This window comes from Gopherus flavomarginatus, chromosome 5 (genome assembly GCF_025201925.1).
Source record: "Gopherus flavomarginatus isolate rGopFla2 chromosome 5, rGopFla2.mat.asm, whole genome shotgun sequence".
In the NCBI taxonomy this organism is placed as follows: Eukaryota; Metazoa; Chordata; order Testudines; family Testudinidae; genus Gopherus; species Gopherus flavomarginatus.
In genome coordinates, this window is record NC_066621.1 from 118,354,248 (window position 1) to 118,367,056 (window position 12,809).

Consider the following 12,809-nt stretch of genomic DNA (forward strand, 5'->3'; position numbering starts at 1 on the left):
GCATTAACTTCCATTGAGACTGGTGGTTCATCAGGTGACATTTCCAACAGTTACACAAACACGACATTAATGTTAAGTACCAAAACAGGCTTGCAACTGTACAACCTTCTAGAAAGATACAGTCCCTGTCCTTAGGAGCTTGCAATCTAAAGAGAGACAAAAACACAACACAAGCACATTCAGTATACACAGGCCTTAGATAACAGGACAGATATTTTAATTAGCTGATTATTTAAATGGCTAATATTGTCTCATTTATTTTTCCCAAAGATATTACACCTGCATGTAGCGTCAACTAGTGTGAACAAAGTCCTGAACACCAAATGCTTTGCTATCTGTTGAATTCTAAACCAAGTCCAGCATTAAAACGTTCAGCCTGACCTAATTATTCACTAGGATTTGGCCAACTGAGACAGAATAATAAATAATAATATTAATAATTAATAAAAATACTTAGCACTTATATAGCTCTTTACATTTTCAAAGCGCTGTACAAACATTCACTAATTAATCAATTAATCAAGAAGCTATAAAATTAGCTACATTAACTAATCAATTAATCACAAAGCTATTAAATCCCAACTGAGAGGCTATCGATTGTTGCTGGAAATCACAATGTAATTACAATGTTGCTACAGAAAGATAAGAATTCTGGACCTAGGAAATAAAAGGTAAGCTATCCATGTGGATGGATTAGAGATGTGCCAGAGAAATCTGTGATGAAGAATCTGAAAGGATTCAAAGTTTGGATTAGCTGCTATAAGTGTGAATGTTTATTTGAACTTCTGAAGCCCCACAACAGACCCCAACTCCAGAACTAGCTGGATGACTATCAAACGTGAATGACTATGAGACCCCGACTGCAAGGAATCCCTGACGTGAAGGAAGCAGAGAGCATCAAAGCCCCTTGGGGCCAGGATTGCCTCTTTGTTCCGTGCTCGTACAGTGCCTACCACAATGGACTCCTCATTCATGACTAGGGTTCCTAGATGCTCTGCTAATATAGTAATCAAACCCTGAGAAGAAAAGAAAAAAAAATGAGCTAAGGATCTATTTGGTCCTCCATCCCTGGTATCAGCTGCTGTCTACTGTAGACTCTCTGGCACCTGCTGGAATGAGAAGTAAAACGGGTGATTTTTGCAACTACATTTAACAGCATCCCCACAGAGGTTAATTAATACCCTGTTCGGTGTATGCTACTCACCCTGTGACAGTACCTAAGCTACAACCTGAAAAGAGTTTGTAAGTGTCTGTCTGCTGGCCTGTATCAGATCCCTCAAAAGAAGGGGAGACGAAGGGCTGCATTCCATCTGGCATAAAATGGAATAAACTGCAGGCACCCTCGTCTTTAACACTAAGAAGTAGACTATGGAATCGGCAGGCCAATGTAGGCTATGCTCCAGCTTGATCTGAAGACAGGTCACTTGAAGAATGGTATGCTATCCAACCAGGCATTTATACCAGGCCCATCATTTAGTGACTGAGAATCTTACTAAATTATAAAATATGAGAAAACTACAACTAACCCTGAGTTTTTTCTTCTCTCTCAGGATTGAGCATGGTGCCTAGGACTCAGGATGTCTTTAATCATAGAATATCAGGGTGGGAAGGGACCTCAGGAGGTCATCTAGTTCAACTACCTGCTCAAAGCAAGACCAAACCGCAGACAGATTTTTACCTCAGTTCCCTAAATGGCCCCCTCAAGAATTGAACTCACAACCCTGGATTTAGCAGGCTAATGCTCAGACCACTGAGCTATCCCTCCTCTCTTAAATAATCTGATCCTTCTAATTTTATTCTTTACTCCATTCTGACAACAGGCAGAGTGATTGACAATCATTACTGGGGGGAAGAAAAACTGTTACGAGGAACTGTTGGTAAAAGGTGGGTCTTACATTCTGTCCTGAAGGAAACCACACTTCATCCTGAACTCGTGCACAGGACTTCCACAGCCATGGACTGGCTGCTGCTAACTCTCCATCTCCCAGTCTTACAAGTCCTTAGCCTTCCCATTCAAAACTGAATAGCAAAAGTCTTGCAATGTCTTGATCATAGAAGCAGTGTCTGAGAGAGCTCAGTCCCAGCCCACTGAGCTTACTGGGACATACTAAGATCTGCAGCATCTGTGGACTGCACTTCTGTATTAAAGATGCAGATGGCTGCAGGCTGAGACCTAGAAAGTGCAGACTATATCTGGCCAGCAGTCCAAAGAGGATGGATCTAGACTGTTCTCAGTGGTAGCAGAAACAGAACAAGGAGTAATGGTCTCAAGTTGCAGTGGGGGAGGTTTAGGTTGGATATTAGGAAAAACTTTTTCACTGGGAGGGTGGTGAAGCACTGGAATGGGTTACCTAGGGAAGTGGTGGAATCTCCTTCCTTAGAGGTTTTTAAGGTCAGGCTTGACAAAGCCCTGGCTGGGATGATTTAGTTGGGGATTGGTCCTGCTTAGAGCAGGAGGTTGGACTAGATGTCCTTCTGCGGTCCCTTCCAACCCTGATATTCTGATTCCTCCACTAAGAAACTGAATGGCCAGCATGAATAGCAGACAGGAAGTTACCTGCCATTCCTTTCCTGAGCTGTGGCTCTGTGCATTATGTTTAACAAGACTGTACTTTTACTTGCCTACTATCTTATGCCATTCCCTCCTTATATTTTATTAATTTTCAATCCCTCTTCTATAATTGTGAACAAACAAAAGAGAGAGCAGAATATTATATTTCATAACACCTCAAGAGCTTGAGAGACAAAAGCATTCTCAGCACAGTCAAAAAGCATACTAGACATTGCCTTCCCTCACAAGACAGAGGACTTTTTGTTTTAGTCCACAGATAGCCTTCAGCTGACACTGGATCTCACAGCACAGAGTACAGGAGCTTCCCATGCTTTATCTTCCTAACTGGCGTAAAATGGAACAGACTGCACCAGTCCTCATCTTCTATAAGGGTTAAAAGCCAAAAGAGACTACAGGTCTCAGCATACATTCTCTGTTTGAGCCAAGCCTCCTTCTGGTTGGATCAAGATGGAGAACAGCATTTTGGGGCCTGTAGTTTTATATAGGCCACACCTGCATGCTAAAGATAAGAGTGAGCAAGGCAGGACTGGCAGGGCACATTTGGCCTGTGGCTGCATTGTGATGTAATAATTGGAAGGATGTCTTAATTACTTGCAGAAGGTACAGCTCAATCCCCAGATTTATAGCCTGAAAAGTTCAGCAGAAAACCAAACCAGATGGAATAAAAGGTAATTCTGAAACAAATATACATAGTCTTCTTAGCAAGCCCTAGATGTGTATATGGCTGGAATACCATCTGGGAGGGGTCTCTCCTTTAATTCCTGCCTCCCCCACTGTGCAACCCTGTTGGACTTTGCTGCTTAGGAAAAGCCCATGCTCCCCAGTTCTAAGATCACTATTTATATTGGACACCCATTAATTGCATTGCTTGGAATGATTTGCAGTAGGTTCTCTTTCTTTTTTATTCTAGCTGCTTTATTTCGTGATCTGATGATTGATTGGGCCTTGTGAGCAATCATGAGCCTCAGCCTATTGCTGCTGCTTGATAGAGTGTATATCTCTATTTCATATTCAATAATGATGAATGGTCATGACTTACATTTATATAGAGCCTTTCATCCAGAAAGATCCCAAAGCGCTTTACAAATTGATTTACTGCACAAACTATGGGGTTTATTCTCTGCTTCATAAGCTCATATAAATCCCATTGAGTTACTTGCACTTCATCATGGTCCTCAGTATTGCCCAAACAAAATACATGAGCTCTTTAAAATACACATAGGAGACAGCCAGGGGAGCAGTTATAAAAATATGCAAGCATTCAGGGCCTCAGTTTAGCGCATCACCCAAAAGCCATCATCTCCAGCAGCTCAGTGTCTCCTAGGGCTGGGAAAATGCCACAGTAAACCACCAATAGGACTTCCCACCATAACCTGTTTCTTGAAGGTCTCCTATCCAAGTATTGACCATGCCAGATTCCACTTAGCAAGACGACAAGATCATACCCCAAGGTGGTGGCTCCTGCATACAATTGGAGTAGCAGGTATTTCTCCTCTTAATAAATTATTATACAGAACTGTGCCAATGGCTGCATGTTAGGAGTCACTGATGTATAACTAACTAGGATGAAATGCTACAGGACAAGTTAAAGATGCCATGCAGTAACTGTCCCTAGATAGTCATTAAAGGTATTGTACAGATTAAAGCACTCTTTTTTGTATGCCAGTTGAAACTCTGAGGTTCCTTTATGTCACAAAACATCTGCATAAAAGGAGGACAGATGTCCAAACTTGCCTCTCTAAACCATAGTCTCACTGAGCAGCCTTTTACTAGGGCTTTCACAGGTTGAAAGGCAGGAGCTGAGTCAGGGTATGACTACACTACAAGTGGAACAGATGCAGCTACACAGCAGTAGCACAGATACCACCCACTGTGATGGAAGGGGGCTTTCAATCGCTGTAGTTAATCCATCCCCTTTAGCGGTGGTAGTTACATTGACGGAAGAATGCTTCCATCAACCTAGCTGTGGGTATAGCGGCGCTTAGGTCAACTTAACTCCGTCTCTCAAGGATGTGAATTGTTCATACCCCTAACCAATAGCGTTAGGTCGACCAACATTTTAGGTGCAGCCCAGGCGGTAGGAAGAGGAGCAGAGAGCACGTTAACCAGAGAGAGACCTGTCTGAGGCCTTAGACTGACACAGAGTACAAGCTGCTTCTGAAGACAGGGCAGGGGTGCCTTAACTGAGCTTTCTGCTAGAGCAGTGGTTCTCAACCTTTTCAGACTACTAAACTCCTTTCAGGAGTCTGATTTGTCTTGCATACGCCAAGTGTCGCCTCACTTAAACTACAACTTCAGTTTCATTAACGTGCTTGCACGCATCAGTAAATGACATAAAACACATATCTAATACAGTGCATATATGCACATCACGTTACCATACAATATAGTATATACAGCAGTATAAACAAGTCATTGTATGACATTTTAGTTTCTACTGACTTATCTAGTGCTTTTTATGTAGCCTGTTGTAAAACTACACAAATATCTACATGAGTTGACATACCCCCTGGAAGACCTCTGTGTACCCCCAGACATACACACACCCCTGGTTCAGAACCTCTGGGATAGAGGGAGAGGCCTCCGCTGTCATTTGTTATCACCCCAATTCAAAGAATTGGTTATGTGTACTTCTGGTAAATAAACAAATTACACTGTGGAAATACCTGACTCCATATTACCAACTTTTCTCCATATAGGAAACTGACTCACAAGGCTCCAAATTCTGCTAGCTCTTAGCAAAGGGGTACCTGTATAATGACAAATAATATTACCCAAGGTTTCTGAATCTATGAGAGATCATTAAATTCACCTACTGGTGCCATCTAACCAAAGCTCTGCTCAGATGGACCTTGAGAAACAAAAGCAACGAACGACGTCTGCCACTGAACTGAGGGATGAAGGAATTGATAGAGGGGCTCATCACTTACACAAAATGCAACTGACCTTGTCAGCAGTTTTGCGTATTCCCAGCTATTCAGTCACATATCTGTGTTGGAATAAAAGCTTCCGTGCTTCATTATTTTGAAAGACAGTGAATTTGGTGCTGATGAAAGTGAGGTGCTGATAGTGTTTGGTTAATGCCAGGCATAGCATGGATGTGCGTTATGCAAGATTCTTACATGCAACTTTGCCACTGTACCAGGTCTACAGCACCTGCTACTGTTCCAGTCTTGATCCTCTTTTGATCACAGATGCAGTCATGTCAAGTTATGCAATGCTTGTGTGGTGTAAAAACATTCCCAAGGGACCAGTGTAAGACAACCCAACTCATTTCACTTGTAACCAAGTAGTAGTAGTTTTCAGGTGCCCCAAGATAAAAGGAATTAACACATTGTTAAAACTGCATGTGCCACCTGTTTCCCAGACCGTCTCTCTTCCTCCCTAATCTGCCACTGAGACTGTCCTCAGATTCCACAGTGATGGGCACAGTATAACAAATATGAATAGAATTTTCCCAAGTTTATTATGTGCACAGACTGTTGCCAAGTTTATCATTACTGTGGGATCAAGGAAGATGAGGAAGAGAGGCTAAAACAGACTGAAAATGAGGCTGAAAATGCAAGTATCTTGAAAATTACAGTAACTAGATTGGCAAAGACATTTAGAAGGACTCTCATCCAATTCTAAGCACATCCTAGAAAGAGGCAGACTACATGGGAAATGTGGATGGTCTCGGAAAGAGCAACTTGGCAGATATAAAGAAACAGATACAATAGGATGCAGATCCCTAACTACATGCCAATAAGCAAAGGGTTAACTCTTTGTGCAGCTCTCCCACAAGCGTACCATAATGAAGCCAGGCTGGGGACTGAAGGGCCAATCAGACACTCAAAGAAATTCTAGAAAAAACTAGAGGAACCTAGGGGTCCCTCAACAGGCAGAGGCCCAAACCCAGTCTTGTAGTTAATGGATCATAGCCCAGTCTTGACTTTTTCTGTTTGAACCTATGTTTATGTAATACCCTGTTGTTTCTTTCCTTATAACTTGGCTTAGGAATTAAAAAAAGAAAGAAAAAACCTTCACTTGTTTAAGACCACTGGGCAACATTTAATTGTAACTAAACACCATGGAATTTCTTTAAAACACACACACACACACACACACACACACACACACACACACACACACACACACACACACACACACAGAGCATTAAAACTGCACACTCATAAGAGTTGGGAAATGCCAAAATTAAGGTTGCCCATGCAACCAGTCTTTAAATTGCATAATCACAACCTATTTCTCCCTGGGACCCCTGTTTCACTCAGTGAATGGGTAGTTATACAACATTTCTTTTTACCCTCCTCATTCAACGTGCAGCCCAGGTGTCATAAACAGATAGCTAAGGGTTAATGTCTCTTTCACCTATAAAGGGTTAACAAACAGTGACCTGAAACACCTGACCAGAGGACTAATCAGGAAACAAGACTTTTTCAAATCTGGGTGGAGGGAAGTTTTGGGTGTGAGTCTTTTGTTCTTGGTCTGTTCTCTTTCTCGGCTCTGAGAGTGCTCTCTCTATCTCCAGGCTTTCTAATCTTCTGTTTCCCAGTTGTAAGTACAAGGATAGTAAGACAATAGGTTTATATTGGTTTTTTTGTATTTACATGTGTGTAGTTGCTGGAATGTGTTAAATTGTATTCTTTTTGGATAAGGCTGTTTATTCATTTTTTCTTTTAAGCAATTGACCCTGTATATTGTCACTTTGATACAGAGACCATTTTTATGTCTTTTTCTTTCTTTTTATATAAAGCTTTCTTTTTAAGACCTGTTTGAGTTTTTTCACTGGTTAAGACTAAGGAATGAAGGGAGGGGGAAAATCTCTTTGTGTTAGATTTACTAAGCCTGACTTTGCATACCCTCTGGGTGAAAGGAGAGAGAGATTTGATCTCTCGGTACTTGTGTTTCAAGGACTTGAAGCAGGGAATCTCATAGAGTACCCAGGGCGGGGAAATCTGGGAGGCGGTAAAGAGGGGGAAGGGAAGTGGGTTATTTCCCTTTGTGGTGAGACTCAGGGAATCTGAGTCTTGGGGTCCCCCCAGGGAAGGTTTTGGGGAGACCACAGTGAGCCAGACACTGGAATCTTCTGGCTGGTGGCAGCGATATCAGATCCAAGCTGGTAATTAAGTTTGGAGGTTTCATGCTAGCTTCTCATGTTCTGAACTCTAAGGTTCAGACCTGAGTAGGAAAGTTATGACACCAGGCCTCATTTAAAATGCACACAATCCAAAGCCTGCACTGAATTTAAAAAGTATTAATTTCCTCCTGGGTGTTCTACCATAATGTCTGAACACTTCACGAACATTAATGAATTGATCCCTGTGCGATTAGGTGGTAGAAAGTCCTACTTAGCGCCTGCAGGCCTATGGAGGAGCATACTCAGTCACTGTGAGGAAGACACGTGCAGTGCAGTCAGATGGTGTAGGAGGCAGAAGCATTCTCAGTGCACACAGGCTCTTCAGAGAACTTAGCTATCCAAACTCTAAGCAGTTGCTATTGAGCACATGCAAACAGTTTTTTTCAGAGGCTTAAAACTTGGCCAAATTTGGGTGAATTTTCAAAGGGATGTCCTGGACTGCCAATTTCAAATCCCAGCTGGAATGTATGGAGGTACTAGAGCTTCTCAACAAAAACATTGTAAGAATTTTTTTTAACACCGGCAAATAAATGTGTTTTTCAGTCACTTCATTCTCAGAAACAGCTTAACTATTTTACCTGAAATTTTATAGAAAATTTCAGCCAGAGGCAGACACCTGGCTTGGAAAATTTCAACCTGAACTGTTTAAGTTTGGCAAAGTTATAAGCAACTGAAAACAAGGTCTTAAGCTGGACGTTTCTGGTAATCTTAAACAGAGGTGGCTCTACCAGCTCTGCCTATAATTATTTTTTCAGTATCTAAAAGCATGCTAGATGTCTCACAAACAATTAAAGAAACAACCATTTTTAACACACTTACTTACAGTACTGCAGGTGGGGAACAGACTGCTCTATTCAGCTACCTAACAGAGTGGGGGAACACACACCAGTTATCAGAAGTAAGAGAGGGGTGGAGCATAGCTCCAACCCATAATAATCTAAGTAACCCAGTTAACCCCTTGATGACCATTTTCTATATTCCTCTCCTGGACAGGACCAGCTTTAGGATGTGTGGGGCCCAATTCGAAAGAGCTGCCGCTGAAATGCCACCGAAGATGGTGGCAGCAATTCGGCGGCAGCTCAATCGGTTTCCGCTGTTTCTGGTGGCACTTCAGCTGAGGGTGCAAGGCCCCTCTTCCAGACACTGCGGGGCCCGATTCCCAGGAATTGGGGGAATCGCCCTAAAGCCGGCCCTGATCCTGGATGTAAATCTTTTAAATAACCAGGGGCTCTTCTCTCTCTCTCAGAGGGTAGCACCTGCATGCAGCAGCCTGAGTCTCCTCCAGGAGCAGAGAGCCCTTTCCTCTGTCCCCTGGTCCAGCAATTCTGTTAATACCCCTGTCTCAGGCATTCCTGATAAAACTGCATCCTCTCCTGGCCTCAGTCCCTCCAGATGGTCATACCCCAAGGACAAAGGCTCTGGTTCTTACACATCACCCTGCAAGCAGACATGATCCTGATGTCATCTTATGACTTGCCCATCATTTAAACAGATTTTAAACAACCAGGGTTCAACTTGCCCTGGGATAGTACCCAGAATCCATGTTGGCTGGCAAGCATTGAAACTTTTGGTATAGAACAGGTTCTTTGTGCTTAGCTCTTTGTCTTGAGCATGACAGTCATGGTTTTTTTAAAAACTTGCTTTGTTAACACTCCTCCTTCCATGGTAGGATGGATGAAGTCCCAATTATCTTCCATTCCATCAACAGCTGGGCCAGGTTCACACTCCCTGCAGTTGGAGGAGTGGTTCTGTATTTGTCCCCAAGCTCCCATTAACCTTCTTCTCCAACCCCACTTTAAAAATCCTTACAGCTGTCTCTGCAAGGCCACTGGATGATATGGGGATGTTTTAATATGTTTAATCCCATTCTTGATCAGAAAGTCTTTAAATGCTTATAACATGTGGTCCATTGTCTGTGACAAGTATTCCTGATAGCCCAAGTATGACATCGGAGCTTTTCACAGGTAGTAGTGGAGGTCACCAAGATCATCACATAGACGTCTAACCATTTAAAATTTGCATCCACTATGATTAGAACCATTTTCCCCATGTTTGGGCCTGCAAAGTCTATATGTGGGCAGAACCATGAGTGGCCTGGCCATTCCAGAGATGAAGGCATGCCAGCATGGAAGTCTGCTGGTGTATTTAACATTGATGACATCCATTTACTACTTCTTCCCGGTCATCTCCATGTTTGGCCACTATACACAACTCTGAGCCAAATATTTCATGTGTGAAATGCTAGGTTGTGCTTCAGATAACTGTCAGGATTTTATCCCATCCTTGTGGGGGGAAAAATGACTCTCGTGCCTTACAACATACATCCATTCTCTGTTATTCAAGTCAGTAGTCCTAGTCATAAATGGACAGAACTCTTCCCCTAACTGCAGGGCTGGACAACTCAGAGAAAGTGCCAATGCACTTGGACAAGATAGGAACCTGTCTAGTCCATTTCCTTAACGGGGAAGCCTTTGCTCAAGGTTTTCCACAATCTCTCCTGGAAGCTCCATGGAACCAGATTGTTCTGATAATGGCAACTGACTGAGTGCATCTTTTTTGGCATGCTTGTGCCCTGACTTTTAGACTATCCTATAGCCACAATTGACTACGGTCAAAGCCCAGTGCTGGAGCCAGGCAGCTGCAATGGCTGACAAACTCTTGTTTTCACTGAAGAGGCCACAGAGCCACAGCACAATCACAGTACTGAATCTGGACATAGCTTTCCCTCTGCTGTACCCAGAGCACAGATTCCATGACCTGACCAAGTTGTTACAGCTGGAAGACCCCAGATCGAGATCATCAGCATAATTCTCATAGGCCACCAAACAGCAATCTGACTGTGACAATTGTGAGTCGGTATCAAGTCTGTACCTGTAACACCGAGTGCCATTCCAAGCCCCTGGAGTTACCTAATTCTGTTGCTCAAAGCAGCACACTAAGAAGAAAGCAAAGTGACAGTGTCCCATCTCACACACGAGCCATCACAGACTTGAGGTGAAACACACTCCCGATGTTCAGAAACCCTGGAAGTTACCATGCACTGCTAAAGGCGTATCACACAAAGACAATGACAGATCTGGTTTTTCAGCATTTGGCTGGCAAGATTTTGCACCTGCAAAAATGGGAAAGTGTCTTCAAGACTGCAGAGCCGGTGATAGGGAAACGTCATCAAATGAATTACAGGTGCTGGGTCTGAGTCTAGTTCCCAGCAGGACAGCTGTCTACTTCACATAAACCACCAGAAGTGCCAATAATTGCCCCCCGTACTGGCACTCAGCAGAAAAGCCAAAGACTGAATGGATTCCGGAAAGTGAACTCCTTTCACTCCGAGAAGGATCCATTTCACTCCAAGCTTGGAGTGAGTCACATTAGCAGGGGGTGGTGTGTATAAGAAGCTGTATTCACCCTAGGAATAAACAGAGGATTCTGACAGCCTTCAGCGCTGTCAATACAGCCTCTTTCACGAGTACTGAATTCACATAAAACTAATAGCATAAAAAAGAGGAAGAAAACCTAAACACACTTTCACAAACTCTGTGAAAAGAAAAAAAAATTACTAAGCAAAACTCCAGAAATTGAGGTGCTGCATATGTAGGGGAGAGAGACAGGGGTGAAAGTAGAAATAGGGACTTACCAGTACGGGGCTGGGTTGGGGACGGCTCTGGTCCTCGGAAGGGGCGGGGCCTCAGGCACAAGGGGCTGGGGTGGGGGGGTCAGACCCAGCCCCGGCCCCCCTGTACCAGTAAGTGCCCTCCCCTCCCCTGCTGGGGTAGCAGCAGCAGCAGCTGGGGGCTCCGGCAGCAGTTTAAAGGGCTGGGGCCATAGAGGCAGCGGGAGCCCCAGGCCCTTTAAATAGCCCCCGGAGCCCTGCTGCTACTCCAGGGCTCTGGGAGCTATTTAAAGGGCCCAGGACTCCCCTGCTACTGCCCCGGCCCTTTAAATAGCCCCCGGAGCCCTGGGCTAGCAGTGGTGGGGTTCCAGTAGCTATTTAAAGGGCCCAGGGCAGTAGAGGCAGCGGGAGCCCTGGCCCTTTAAATAACCCCCGGAGCCCCGACGCTACTCCAGAGCTCTGGCAGCAGGGCTCTGGTGGCAATTTAAAGGGCCCCAGACTCCAGCCCTTTAAATTGCCGCCTGGAAAATCCTTAGAGACTGAACTCTGGATCTCCAGCTGCTTTCTATGGGAGTTGAGGGTGCTTTTTTAAGCACTAGAGACAGGAAATGAAGTGAACTCTAGCCCATCCAAAAGTTACACCAGCACAGAGGATAATCTCTAAAGCAGGGAGGGGAGCCTAGAGCACAAACGTGAATACACGGATCAGGGCCTGCAAACAAACTGCTTGACAGGACCTTATTACACAAAAAGGAAGACTCTGCTCTGAGGTTTCTCTCTCCCCAAGCAAAACAAATGTTCGAAAGTGGGAGCACTGTGTACATAGGAAACCACAATCCCCTTTCCAGCGTGGAGGAGCATGCTGAACTTACCCATCCCCCTGCAGCCTTTCCTCTCTCGCTCCCTCCCACCGTAGATATACAAGGCTAAGTTGATGAGCTGTTCAGCTTAGTGTGAAATGTGTTACATTTTCCCCCCAGCTGCTTCCTGATTGCAGTATTTACTTTTAATCTCCTCTGCCTCGATGCCCGATAAAAACTTTGTCACATTAGATGGTGACAGATGAGAAAGAGAAGGGGGGGGATCACTGCAAGGAAACGTCCTGGCTTCCCAATAATTTTTCACAACGCCAATTATGTCCTTCAGTGCTTCCCGGCATGTGCACCCATGTCAGCAGAGAAGGAAATAGAAAGACATAAATAAAGACAAAACCAGGCGCTGCGTGGCTTTAATCTGCACAATAACATTTCTCATTCGGGTGAAATATTGTTAGATTCGCTCCCTGTGCTGTGGAGAGATGCACACGCAAAGTTCAGGACTGCCTGCCCAGTGCTTGGAAAGCACCTACCCCTGCAAGTGGCTCCCCAGGATCATGAGCTGCAGAGTAGGCATGTGCCTTGCCTTCTGTAGTGGTTTCTATTTCCAGTAAGCCAAACTCTGAGATACTTAGGCAAACTCCCATGGATTAAAGGAGGCCTCAAGATTAGCTG